The sequence below is a fragment of the Pelophylax lessonae genome (genome assembly GCF_965119305.1).
Source record: "Pelophylax lessonae genome assembly, chromosome: 6".
NCBI lineage: Eukaryota > Metazoa > Chordata > Amphibia > Anura > Ranidae > Pelophylax > Pelophylax lessonae.
In genome coordinates, this window is record NC_138773.1 from 179299836 (window position 1) to 179314394 (window position 14559).

At 41.7% G+C, this 14559-nt stretch overlaps 1 protein-coding gene across 1 annotated transcript in view; it reads left to right on the top strand.

Annotated features, from left to right (window-relative positions):
* The window catches only part of SLC40A1 (solute carrier family 40 member 1), a 75593-nt gene that overhangs the window by 14252 nt on the left and 46782 nt on the right, over positions 1-14559 (top strand). The gene's annotated exons all lie outside the window — the stretch shown is intronic.

Below are 14559 nucleotides of genomic sequence, written 5' to 3' on the forward strand. Positions count from 1 at the left end.
GCCAATCAGGAGAGAGAGGGGGCGGGGGTGGTCGGGGCTCCTTGTCTGAATGGACACAGGGAGCTGTGACTCGGCTCGGGTGCCCCCATAGTAAGCTGCTTGCTGTGGGGGCACTCGACAGGGGTAGGGGCCAGGAGAGCAAAAGAGGGACCGGAGAAGAGGAGGATCCAGGCTGCTCTATGCAAATTCAACTGCAACAGAGCAGATAAGTATAACATGTTTGTTATTTTTATAGGAAATTGACATTTGATTTTATCTATAGACACCCCTTACTTGCATAGGCAGTTTTTGGTAAAGGTAACCCAGATAGCAAGGATAACTTGCCATAAATTTGTGGCAGTGTTGAATTGTAAGCCTTTTAACTTGCTGCACATTTTCATTGACAAGTTGTACCCTTGCAGAGCACTTGAAGCACATGTTCTAGTTGACACTTTTCCAATTTGTAGCAAATTTGCGTTACAAGTCTCTAGCAAGAGCAAAGTCGCAGTGCTGAGTCTCCAGCATGAGTTCTGTAAGTCACAGTGACCCCCTGTGGTGGGTAGACTTCTGCACAACATAACTGAACCAGAACTTGCAGCAGACTTGCAGAATGTTTGCAAAGAAAGTTGATCTGGAGTCAGGCAATGTGGACTTGCTGCAATTGTGCAACAAACTTGTGAAGCCTGGCAAGTCTAGCAAATGCTTAGCAAGGCATTTTCAAACATGCAGCTCAATTGCTTGTTATCTGGGAAACTGTGCCTTTGAATAAGGCTCCATTCACACCTGGGCATTTTTGAGCGTTTTTCAGTTCCAAAAACGCTCAATAAAACGCCCAACAAGTAAAACCCCATTCATTTAAATGGCCCCTGTTCACATCTGAGCGTTTTGCAAAACGCCTGTAGCTGAAAAAAGTACATGAGCTTCTTTTTGGGCTGATTACCAGCGTTTTTGATAGATGTCAATGCCTGCCTCCAAAAACGCCTGAAAAAAAAAGCCTGAAAATCACGGTAAAAAAAACGTGCGAAAACGCTACGCTCAAGTGTGAATGCAGCCTTAAAGAACATAGCTGGTCAGATATTTTGTAGGAAAATAAGACTTTAAAGCTGGATTCCATGAAGATAAAAACTCACTCACGTTACGTTACAATCTTTACGTTTACATTGCGGTGTGAATGGACCCCCAACACACTTTAACCACTTTTGGACCAAAAGGATTTGCCCCCATAATGACCAGGCCATTTTTTGCAATTCTTTTGCATTACTTTAACTGACAACTGCGCGGACGTACGACGCTGTACCCAAATAAAATTGACGCCCTTTTTTTCCCCACAAACAGGGCTTTCTTTTGGTGGTATTTAATCACCTCTGCCTTTTTTTTGATTATGCGCAAATGTTTTCATCATTTTTGGCTACTTTGTATTTTGCCACATATTTTTGGCACGAAAAAATCCCATTAAGTGTATTTTGATTGGTTTGCGCAAAAGTTATCGCGTCTACAAACTAGGGGATAGATTTATGTCATTTTTATTTATTTATTTATTTTTTACTAGTAATGGTGGCGATCAATGATTTTTAGCGGGACTGCGACACAGATCACAGATTGCGGTGGACAGATCAGACCCTTAACTGACATTTTTGACACCTTTGGGGGGACCATTAACACTACAGTAATCAGTGCTAAAAATATGCACTGATACTGTAATAATGACACTGGCAGGGAAGGGGCTAACACCAGGGGCGATCAAAGGGTTAAATGTGTGCCTAGGGGGTGATTCTAAGTGTGTGGGGGCCAGACTTGGTGGATGGAAACAGGGCTCCTGTGTTCTGAAACAACAGTAACACAGGAGCCTTGTTTCAATCAGTGACAGATGAGCGCTGTGCCATGTACAACGGCACCGCGCCTTCTGTCAGTTCCTGCAGCGATCGCCTGGTTCCCGCACGCGCCCAAAACCCACTCCCTCTGGCCGACGTACCCATACGTCGGTTTGTGCAGGAAAGCCAGCCTGCCCCAGTATATATTTTGAATAGAGTGAGGAGGGGTTAGGGCATCTGTCACCTTTTTACTGCTATGTAGAAAGAGCCAGCACTCAAATCCAGTTTCAAGATGTTAATCAGGTTATATTTTAGAAGCAGTAAAGAAATCACGAAAGCAAATATATTACACCAGCGTATTATGTTTGCTTTTCACACCTTTTGTTACTGCTTCTACAATATGACCTTATTAAAAGCTTGAGGTTGGATTCAGTGAGTGCTGGCTTTCTCTTTACATGGAAATTTACTGTTAAAGCTAAACACAGGAATTAGCAAATGTAGTCGAAATACAAGAGTCATGTGTGTTCTTGGCGGACTCTTTGTATTTCTTATAGATCTGTGTAGTAATCCAGTGTGAGACTTTTCCTCTATGCAGGAGCTTTCTGTAGTAAAGACCGGTCACTTCTGCCCTGTCTTCTTGTGCAGGGTGACTGGTCTTGTCTCCGCCCATCCTGTAGTTTTATGCAGGCAGTCTGTAGTGGGTGGAGCTTTTGGGGCTCCTCCCACAGCTCTGCTTTCTGAACTGTACAGCACAGTGATGATGTTACTGCTATATTTACAAAGTGATATCTGGGTTTGCTAAAGTATTTAGTGCACACAAAATGGCTTTATATCCTTTGTGGTTATTGAGAAATGGATTTGAATTAAAACTTTTGGGCCCAGAGTTCAGTTTTAGGCCTCATGCACAATGTTTTGCTATCTCTCCTAGTTCTCTTTTCACCTGGCAGCAGTGTTTTGGCAGAAAAAAAGCCTGTGGCTTGTAAATTTTAGCACTTGGACGTTAATTCATTTCATTGGCCAGAATAATAATTTATTCTGCCCTGTGAAATGAAGTAATGCTCAAGAACTAAACGTGACTGGCATTAATGCACATTAAGATGTGTTTACAGGCGCCAAGCATTTTTACTGCCAAAAGGCCACTGCTCCTTAACAGGCTGGCAGTGGGGTTTTCTCTGTCTCTAAATGCCCCTTCCTTTAAACTCCTCTAAATGCCTATGTATGCATGGATACATAGGCTAACATGCAGCGGCATTTAGAGACAAAAAAAAAAACTGCAAGACGCTCCTAGGAGAAGCGTTAAAAACATCCAGTGTGCATGAAGCCTTAAAGTGTTGCTAAACCCACAACAGTAAAATCAGCCTGTATATGCAGTTATTCTAATCACTGTGGAACCTAAGGGGTTAATCCTTTGCATTGTGTAAAAAGGCAGTTTGATCCTGTCTTCTCTGATCCTCTTCTTCTTACACTGTCCCCATTCCATCTCCTGATAAGACAGAACCTTTAGAGTCACATTCTCAGTTAGGTGTGTACTGCTAGAGCAGGGGTGGGGAACCTTTTTTCTGCCAAGGGCCATTTGGATTTTTGTAACATCATTCGGGGGCCGTACAAAATGTATGCATAAATGTAATAGGCATTGCTTTGCGGCAAAAAACGCTGTAAAAAAATGCGTGACTTTGAGGTCACAAAAGTGTGAAAAGGGCCTTCAGTAATCAAGGTATAGTGTGCCCCTTTCAATGCAGACTGTCCACAGAGTGCCCCCTTTCAATGCAGACTGACCACAGGGTGCCCCCTTTCAATGCAGAGTGACCACAGCGTGCCCCCTTTCAATGCGGAGTGACCACAGCGTGCTCCCTTTCAATGCGGAGTGACCACAGCGTGCCCAATTTCAATGCGGAGTGACCACAGCGTGCCCAATTTCAATGCGGAGTGACCACAGCGTGCCCAATTTCAATGCAGACTGATTGACCACAATGCAGAGTAAACAGCGTGCCAAGCCCCAGTGCACTTGACTTACCTGTTGTAGCGGCAGCTTCCTCTCTTCAGTCCCCGCGTCTCTTCGAGTCCTGCGTCCTCCTCAGCCAATGGCATTGGCCGAGGAGGAGGAGGAGGATCCGTGAGACAGTAGCGAATTTTTATTCGCTATTGTCACACCCTTTTCGGAGATTCACAGTGTCAGAACGGAGCCATCGGTTCCTTCTGACACAGCGGCACGGGGGGGGGGGGGGGGTGGACAGAACGATCGTGCGGGCCGGAGGTTCCCCACCCCTGTGCTAGAGTTTCTTTTTTTTTTTTTTTGGGAGGGTGCATGTGATCAGCACAGGGCCAATGAGCATTGTCCAGACAGAGGGTCAGGGGTCCTGCAGCCTCATAGGACAGTCAGAGTAGAATGAAAAATCCTCCTACAAGCTTTAACCAGACACTGACACAAGACTGCCATTAACTGCTGATGAGAAAGGGTATTTAGCAGTTTATTGTTACTAAAATGATTGCATGTCTATGTTCTGTGTACCGTGGGAGACCAGATATAGTGAATGCAGGGTCCTGGGTTTAGTTACACTTTAAATCTGTGGTGTCAAGGGTCTACTGCTGGGTGAATTTTTTCATTGCTGTCTGTATCCCCCCCCCCCCCTCGGGTAAGTTCACTCTCCCTGTTAACGTTTCACCACTCAATCTGAAGCTAGCAAAATGTGAGGAGGTAGGCTTTAAAGCCTAGATGCAGGAAAAATCACTAACAGAAAAATGAGGAAAAGAGACAAAACTTAGCATCAATAGAATGTGTCCCTTTTGCTGAATTCTCTACTGTTAGAAAAATCTTCCTCAGTAATACAGCTTCTTTGAATTGAACACAATCTATGAATGGAGGGCAGGTAGATAATTGATAGCTCCGCCCCCTCCATTTAGACATACCTTTTCATTCATACAAACTATAGTATGGCTTCTATGAATGCAGCAGCTTGGGTTTTCTTGACGAAAGTCTGTAACAGTCTGTTAGTTGCATTAACCCTCACTGCACTGGAAGATTACAGGGGTAGGGGTAGGTGCCAGGACATAGGAAGATTTTCACTAACAGAAAAGGAATCGGCACAACGGACATATTCTATTCACTGTAAGTTCTGTCCCTTGTGCTGCTTTTTCGGTTTGTGATTTTGGGTACACTTAGGCCTAAAGGAGAATTAAACTCTATCTGAGCACCAAAACTGAAAGCACTATTTAATTAATTTTAATATTAAGAACAATCTCACCCATCCATCTATGTCTCCATGCTTTATTTTGTTGGGACATCACTCTTAAAAATACCCCCCTACATTTCCAGCCACAGCCATCTTAAGTAAGGGCAGGTGATTCATGTAGCATTTTCTTCCTGGAATCCATCTGCCCTTGGCTCAGGCAGGCAGGAGGGTGTGCTTAGCTGAGAAAAGCCCTCCTCCAGATGAAAGAAAAAAATATCCATGAAGGCTCCTGAAGTGTATGAAATCATTTTGGACTAGGCCAGAAACCAGAAAGCAACTGAAGAAATGTAAACAAATAGGTTAAAACAAGTTATCATAATATGCCTTTGATTGCAGTTCTCTTCTACTTTGCTGCAGCTTGGGGATTTAATTATTGAATTAATTAATTTATTCCTCTTTCCTCTGTTTTAAAAAGGAAGGGGAAGGCTCACCAATGTAAACAGTACTACACTGTTTACATTGGTGGTCGCTGTGATTGTCATCACAGTGATCACATGGCACAAAGCTGCTCCAATCAGTGGTGTGTCTTTAGTCAATGTTGTTCTTTGCTGTCTAATGACAGGTAGGTCCACCTGCCCTGGTAAGGTTGCTTGTGGTTTAGTTAAGACTTAAGGAGGTTAAAGATGGGTTTGATATAAAGCATAGCGGTTAGTTAATATTTCCTAGAATTACAGAGCATTTTAGCCTGTCCTCAAGGTCTCTTTCATGTTCTTAAGTCATAATGAACTTAATAAACTGACTTAACTCAAGAGAGTTTAAGCTTAGTCCTCAACCCCTCCCCCTCCACATGCCTATGCAGAAAATAGACTCAACAGAATGTAGTTCCCATTGACCCTTCCCCTTGTCCACACATTCCAACTGCTTAGCTTTGAGCATAGCCTACATACATATTTTGAAAAAGGAGAATACGGTGTTATTTAAACCTAGCAGATGCAAGAAGATGACTACAGAAAGTTACAAAAACGCAAGCTAGTTTTGTTCTTGTGTTTGTCATTTTTCAACGTTTTAGGCACTTCGCATCATGAATACCTAGTCTTTGAGATTTACGTTATTCATAAAATTCATATCTGATCATGAGGGCAAAATTAGGGCTCTGATAAAATAAGAAGTAGGTGAAAACTAGCTACACTAGAATAGGGAAATGGTTTTATTCAGACTGTCTGTCTGTCTGTCATAAGGTCCCATATATGTTGCATTGTGATCTCATTAGCAAATAACATCATTACTCCCAATAAGCATGATAGGTATTGTAACTTATATGTAAAATACATTTATTGTTTTTCAAAGACTACATAAATGGACTACATTTTTTATTTTTTAACATTTTCAGTTAGTTTTTTTTAGGGTATACAGGACAAACATTGCCAAATAAGTCAAGAAAGGGTTTTTAGTAAATTATAGCAAAAACGTTGTACAGATCCATACAGTTTATAGTGAAAAAAAAACAACTCAGGGAGGCAGGTGGGCTAACGGTCAGTAGAGAAGGGATTTGTACATGGTGACTGAGGGCCTACAGGGGTGTTGAATAGCGTCTGAAGGTTGGTCACTTGGATCACTTCAAAAGGTGTAGTATTAAGAGGAGATAAGTTAATCTTTAACAATGATTTAATGTATTTCTGTATCTGAAGATAAAAATTAGGTTCATTCTGCAGATTTTATCAGCGTTACAAACATGTGCCAAGGTTTTACTAAATCTCAAGTAGATGGTATATGTCTGTAAAGATGTACCTGGTCCACCAGCTTCATTGGATGGAATTCTTGAGTCCTTGCAAAAAAGGGAGAACGTTTATTATCCCAACATTGGTAGGTGGGGTGAATTGAATTTTCCAAAGAATTTAAAGCTGTCTTATACCATGACAGAGTGGGTTTAAACAGTGTTACGACAGTGTTAAGTTTTGTATTGGGGTATGTAGGTTTAAGTGTCTGGGGATAGGGATGGCAGGATTCGAAGATGTGTAATAGTTTTGGAAGGTTTGTCATTTTTAGGATGTGGATTCTGCCAAACAAATATATGTGAACATTTTACTAAGGACAAAAGACTTTGTTCAGCTTCTTCAGTAATGGGGTTATTTTAGCTCTTTATAAAGATTTATGCATTGTGGTGAGGGTCATTTCCTAGTGCTTTAGGGTGTTAGTGTAAGATTCTGGTACCTCCGGTACCCTTAATCACCACTTTCTCTGTAATGCGTCCCACCTTTCTCTTCAGGTGGTACGCATATACCTTTAAGAACGATGATGTCACTGCTGAGCGCCGCAGAGCGGCTATTTCAACCGCCGGCGGTCTCACTCACATTGTTCGTTCAACCTGCCTTGTTATCCACATGCTTTCAAGCCTGTCTCTCGATCGGAACCTCCAGCTATTCCCTTTACCTGGAGCAGACCGGAACCTCGCTACTGATCCCTGTATCTCGCTACCGGATCATTCCTTATCTACTGGACCTCTCTAAACTACTAACATTACAAGTGATAAGTACCCCGCAGGGGAACCCTCCATAACCTTATTGCACTATCTACCTATGCACATTAAGGACTGTTACTACCTATCCATACTATCCTATCATCTGCACTGTTACATGGATTGCTAGCTCTTGAGCCTACTACCATATATCATCTGCACTGCTGCATAGATTGCTAGCTCTCCTGTCTACTACTATCTATCCTTGCACTGGGTTAGTCTATCCTGTATTTGTCATCTGCTGTCCTCACCACCTGTTAGCATACTCGATACTAACCTATCTGCATTCCTAAATACCATCTTGAACTCTCCTATACAAAACCTATCAAGTGATTACCATCCTTTTCACTGTTCACACCTGTCCCTTCAGCACATCACCTTTATACTATCATATACATCCTATCACTCCAGGAACATCTCATTGAGTGTATATCTGTATGTTGAAGCTGACAGGCCCACGGTGATGAGTCCTGGAGAGTTGGATCTGGTATTCAACACATCTCTACATGACTACTGAGTGGAGATTTTGCAGCTGCAAATCCAGCCTATAATAAAAACGCAGGAGCATTACAGTTAGACCATGTAAATGGATAGCATTGTAGTAGATCTACTAGTACAGTGTTTTTCAACCTTTTTTCACCCAAGGCACACTTTAAAATCTGGAAGAATCTCAAGGCACACCAACCAAAAATGCAGCCTGGACGGAACAACATGAAGTCGCTCTGGCCCTCCAAGGCCATAGAGGCTATTAAAGAGGATATACTCTTTCATCGCCCCCTGGGACTAGCCGGCTGCACTATTGGATTGCTTCTCGGGTGAGCCGGTAGGAGGGGGGTACATCCCCTCCCGCTGCTTCTGAAAGCATTCCAGTGGCTCATGTGCTGCTTGGAACCCTTTCATTAGAAAGCCAGCCACGGGCTGTAAAAAACAATACTGAGGTTATGGCTGATATCTTCAGCCATAACCCCGATAAACCATTTCAGAGCCGGAACGTATATTTAACTATGACTCGCTGCAGTGCAGGTGTAGCGCAGGGTACCTGCACTTTTCATGTGCGTTACCTGCCGTTTCTCATCAACTTCTATTATGTCCTACATTTTCTGAAAGTACACCAAAAATGAGGGACATAATAGAAGTCTATAGGAAACTGCAGGTAATGCACATGAAAACCGCGGGTACCCTGCGCTACACTTGCACTGCGGCCAAACTGCAGCAGAGCAATGTGCAAGCGAAAGACAAAATAAAAAGAAGTGCAGTTACCATTAAAGAAATATAGTTACTATTACCAATAATAATAATATTAACCAACCTATCCTATGTATATTTATATTGCATTAAAAAATAAAACAATCACCATGCCTGCAATTATACCTAAAACAAAAACATGCAGGTAAATTACAGATACAATTGCTGTACCTCATGGAGCTCAGAGGAGCTCATTTGCAGCTACTGAAAAGCCTCCTCCCTGTTCTACCTCCTCTCCTCATGCTCTGCTTCACCTCCCCTCAGGGAAAAGCGCGCCAGCCAGCGTCTCCTGGGACCTGCGTCTCGCACATCCCAGAAAGCTGTGCGTACCCTTGACCCGCCCCTAGCAACCGATGACCTCATCGGTTGGCAAGATGCGATCGGACGGTCCGCACAGCTTCCCAAATGCCTGTGGCAGCGGGAAGTGAGCTTTAGACAGCGGACCAGAACCGCTGTAACAACAAGGCTTAACTGAGTGGCCAACACAATTTGTAGATCAGATGGGGTAATTTTGCCATGGCCTGGGTACACAGGTTGAAAAACGCTGTACTAGTAGATCTAGTAGTTCTCCTAGTTTGGGTGGAAAAAGTGATACTCATTGCTTGATTTTTGGCTTGGTTTACCCATAGTTCCAACACTGCAGCAAATTAATCTAGTTTTTTTTTGTTTACAGACTTTTAATCTAGTTTTTTTAAGGAGATTTGGCAAGATGTGGGGGTAGTCAGGGATAAGAGGACATCATCAGCAATCAAGAAGAGCTTGGGGTCTAAACCTGCAATTTAAATATCTTTATAATCTTGGGTTTGCCTTATATACTTAGCCAGCACTTCAAAAGCCAGAATAACCCCAGAAAAGGGGTCAGGGGACATCCTTCTTTTGTACCTCAGCAGATAGGAAAATGTGCTTTATTATCATTGTATTCAAACCCCTAATTTTTGTTTTAGCTTGTGGATTGGTGTAGAGCAGTGGTCCTCAACCCTGGCCTACAGGGCCCACTAACAGGCCAGATTTTAGGTATTACCTTGGGGAGATGCAGACTAGAGTACTGCAATCACTGAGCAGCAAATGATATCACCTGGGATGTATTTCAGTTATCTTGAAAATCTGGCCTGTTAGTGGGCCCTGTAGGCCAGGGTTGAGGACCACTGGTGTAGAGTGACTTGATCCAGGCTGGGAACTTGATAACCTGAAGATATTGTGGGGGTCACTTATATCCAAAAATACAAAAAATTGATTTTGAACCCTTAGTCTTTTTAGGAAACACACATACGAGAAATAAAGAGTATGCCACCTTTTATAGGTAGACAAAAATAGAAAGTTCAAAGGGAGGTAAAGCAAATAAGGGTTGGGAATATATTAGGAATAATGAAGACAAACAGGGAAAAGGAAAAAAATAAGGGGGAGGGGGGCGTATTTATGTGTAGGTCTCAATAAGGCACCATCCCAATCCATTCTTCTCCCAGAGATGCCCGGGAGGCATGGGTGTAGCTCAGTGTGAGTTCTTCACAGATATCAAGTGAGGGTAGCAAAGTGTCTGAAATTAAGCCAAGTGGACCCCATCACATTAAAAATATCCATTGTATGTTTGTTCCCTGAAAGCATCATTACCATTTCATCTTGCACACCCATTCCAAAGTTAAAGTGGTTGTAAACTCTCTTATTTACCTATTATTTACTTATATTTACTACTTATTTATTTAGTGAAGTCAATAGCCTCAGATGATATACAAAGATTAAATAAATCCTCCTACATAGGTTTTACTTGTTTATCTGCAGTCTTCTCTTTTCCTACATCCCTTCAAAGTGCCGAAAATCCTTCTGCATCTGTCAGTGGCACAGAGGAGGGGGTGGAGAGCTGTAGTTAGAGCTCTTGTACAGTGTGTGAGAGATGATTGGAGGAAGGGAAGGCACACCCCTTCACACACGACACAGGAGAAAAGGAACAATGCAGAGCTGTGTTGTGTATAGACAAGCTGTGTGTTGAGCTCTCCTCACTTGTCACCATTTTATCTCTGGTGTTGGAACAACTTTTCAGAAGTGACCCATGCTGATAACAAAAAAGAAGTACCAGAGAGAAATGACACTCAGAGCTTTGGATTGAGACAAGTAAACACTACAGATATACAGTATATGCTTTGTTCAGATTTCATGACTGAGGTTTACAGCCACTTTAGTGTGGGTCTGCCCTACTGCAGTGTCTGGCTGTAAAAGTACAAGCTGACACTAAAAAGTGTCGATGTAAGCTGTTCCTCTCTATAAAAGCCTACAATTAGGTTATGTCTGCCAGCCTTTATAGAATAAGGCCAAGAATCTGACTAGTCTTGGTCTTTTATTGATTCTGAGTTATTTTATGGTTTGCTGAACTTCAAAAACATAGATATCAGCTTTCAGAAGCTCACGGGAAATCGGGGAATAGAGGGTAGGGAATTCCCCCATAGGAATTTTTGGGATTTTGTCAGTAGGTGATGGAGGAGAGGCTGTAAGGAGTGTGGACATGTGATGTTTAAATTCCACAATAATTTTTAAGGTTGCTGGTGCAGTTGTGTAATGTTAGGATGGAATGGGTTTGGTAGGAAATGTTCACAATTTGTAAGCTACATGGTATCTGCTTTATTATAATTGGTGTAAAAAATTAGCTTCATCCAACACAGGGAAAATCCAGCTTGAACAGTCTGACAAAGGTTAAGCCTTTTCTGATATCCTCTAGTATTTTACAGTTTGGTTGTGTGGTATTGGTTTGGTAGATCAACCAAGCTGTTTCTAATTCAGACACTTATTGTTGAATATGTCCTATTTGTGCTTGGATATGTGTGGTATTATGTGGCCTCTAATAATGGCTTGAAGGCTTCTTTCTGGGTAATAGAGGAACAACCTAGTTGTTAGGTAATTTAAATCAATCTGTGGACTTCAGCCGAAGGTCTTAGACTATGTGCTCAAATGTGAGTAAGGAATTGTTCACTGTCCATGGAGAAGTGGGCAGTTTGTGGAGGATTGATCTACAGATTTTAAGAACAGTGGTGTTCTGACCACTGAACTAAAAGAATGTGCACTGATGTGGCCAACAGGAGGGAGCATCTGTGGAGGAAGGCATGGTCAATGTGAGATGAGAGTGGGAACAGTGGGTGAAGTACTGCATTACCTTTTTTTTATCTTCATAGAGTCTAGGTTTAATGTCTTATTCTCCTACAAAAGGTTTGAACAGCTGTGTCTTATGTTCTTTAATTTAAGGTACATATAGAAGTTTGATGACTTTTTGGTTGCATTGGATGACAGACTGTTGTGTTTGGTAACAGTTGATTGGGCAAGTTAGAAGTCCTTTTGTTGATGCTACATATTTTCCCCCTTAGATATTCATTCTTGACAGGATTTGTCAGTGTCACTAATATCCTTCCCCAAAACATATTGATAGTGCCAGGTGATAAGATTGGCTCTCGAAGGATTTCATAATTAACCTCTGAAGACTTTTGCCAGTCCTAACGTATTTATTTCCCAACAGTCAGACCCTCAGAAAACATAGTATGCTCATCCAGTATTCAACCATGGAAGCCTCTGCAGGATCAATAATAGATGCTGATTATAATAGAGACATTTTCAATATGAAGGATTGTGTCCAGTGGTGATTGGATTGTCTGTTGATATAGATACAATTGTCTGCATTTTTCCATGATTTCTCTGCAATAGTTGTTTAACCTATCAAATAAATCTATGAATATCTGCGCTAACCAAAACGTAAATTATTAGTGCTCAAATCAACATTAACCCAAATATTCAAACCATAAATATTTGACACCACCAGTGATGTGTAACAAACCAAAAATGAATAGTGTTATCAAAAAAAATGTCCATTAACAAATCCATTCTGTGCCAGTAGTGATATCTTGCATATAATCGCTTATATGGCGATTCACCTGGGTTTAAAGAGGAAGTAAAGGTTCCTCTGTAACTTGTACCTAAAGGTAAGCCTATGATAAGGCTTTCACACAGTGATGAGGAAAAGCACTGGCAGGAGCAGGCTAACAGATACCGGTATCCACTACAGTGCCCTAACCAGGGAGCACTAGAAGACTTTCTAATTAAAAATAGCCAAGTTTATTGTAAGAACACAAAATAGGAATTAAAACAGCACATGCGCTCTGAAGGAACAGCCGCCTGTGCCGTTTCTTCAGAGCCCTGTGCTGTGAATGGCGGCTCCTGTGTGCATGCACGTGACATGAAACTGTCTAGCACAACCTCACCTTAATATGGCTTTTCCTCACCCAGTTTTTCAAATGAAGTACATTTATACTCACCTAGGTGGATGCAACATCAATCCCATGCTGCATCTTTCTCCTGCTGGCTCTGCAGTGAGAACTGAGCAATCAAACACCACTGATACACACACGAGGAGCCTTCCCAGCCGGAAGAATATAATCATTACTGCTGGCGGCTACTGTATAGCCACTGGCAGCATTCACATGTAGACGAATCCTAAAGGCTGGTTGTACCCAAGTCTATCAATGGATCAACCTGGGTACAATCAGCCTGCCCATACATGAAATTCAGCCAGTCCCTACTAAACTGGCAATTTCGATCCATGTATGGCAGGGCAGTTTGAAGCAAGAGGGAAGTAACGCCAAATATTGATTTGATTTCGATTTTTCTTCTGTTCACTCATATTGCATTTTGTAAATTGATAAAAATAAACAATTAAAATATATATTTTTGAAAGCATTCCTACTTTACAGCATTTCTTCACACTTGCCTAAAACTTTTGTACCGTACTGTACATTTTCCCAAACTGCCTAGGTTTACAACAATAAATTGTGTTTTCATATACAGTTTCAGCCTATTATGAAATGCGCCGGGTTGAACTCTGTAGATAGCCTCTGTTAAAATTCACGCCAGTATTATCATGCATTTTATATTTCCAATTGCTGCAGCATGATAAATGTCTTTTTGAAAATATATGTCAATACGCTAGTATTTTAATCTATTGGGAGATACATCACCATAAAGATCAAAGAGTACTTTATGCATTTTTCCATCCAGGCTAGCAAAACTCCCTATCAGAACGTCACACCTCTTTATAAGTTAGCCACTTTAGGGCTGCCTAGTGAATGTGAGTAATATCAATTAAAGATAGCAGTCCCTCCTATAATTAAACCTAGCATATCGTAACTTAAAAAATGTCAATGATTGGATACTTGCAAGCTTGCATTACAGAGAACTATGCAAGTATAGCACTTTTATAGGACTTTTTAACATACAGTATATGTTATATATATTTCTGTTTCTAAATACCGTATTTATTGAATTTTCAGAATAAACATAACAAGCCCACAATTTGCCCACACAGGGCTAAACAGTCACATTGAAGAACAAGTACAAATAGGCAATGTATAATAATAAATCAGCAAAGGACTAGCCAAAACCAAAGAGGGGCAGTAGGTCAGCCCAAACATTGCTATTTTTGCCAAGTTGTCCTCTAAGGGGTAACAATCCCCAATGACAAGTCTCATCTGGTTAAAGAACAGAAGAACAAAAAGTTAGAAGGGAAGAGAGAGGAAAAACAAGAAAGGAGAGAGGAGCAAGGGGGAGAAAGGTATCACATACTTGGGACCGGCACAGGCAACACCTATAAATGGCCATAACTGATCAGAGGTAAGGATGGGAAGCAGTAGCTTATCTAGGGTTCCCAGACTTTGAAAACTTTGGGTGTGAATCTAAGAATACTGGACATCTGTTTATTGACCATCATAGTGGTCAACCGGGTTTTCACACCCAGGAAGGCAACCATAGAACTCTTCCAGGCCTGAGCTATGGTACATTTGGCAGAGATAAAAAGGTAGGAAGCCAGTTT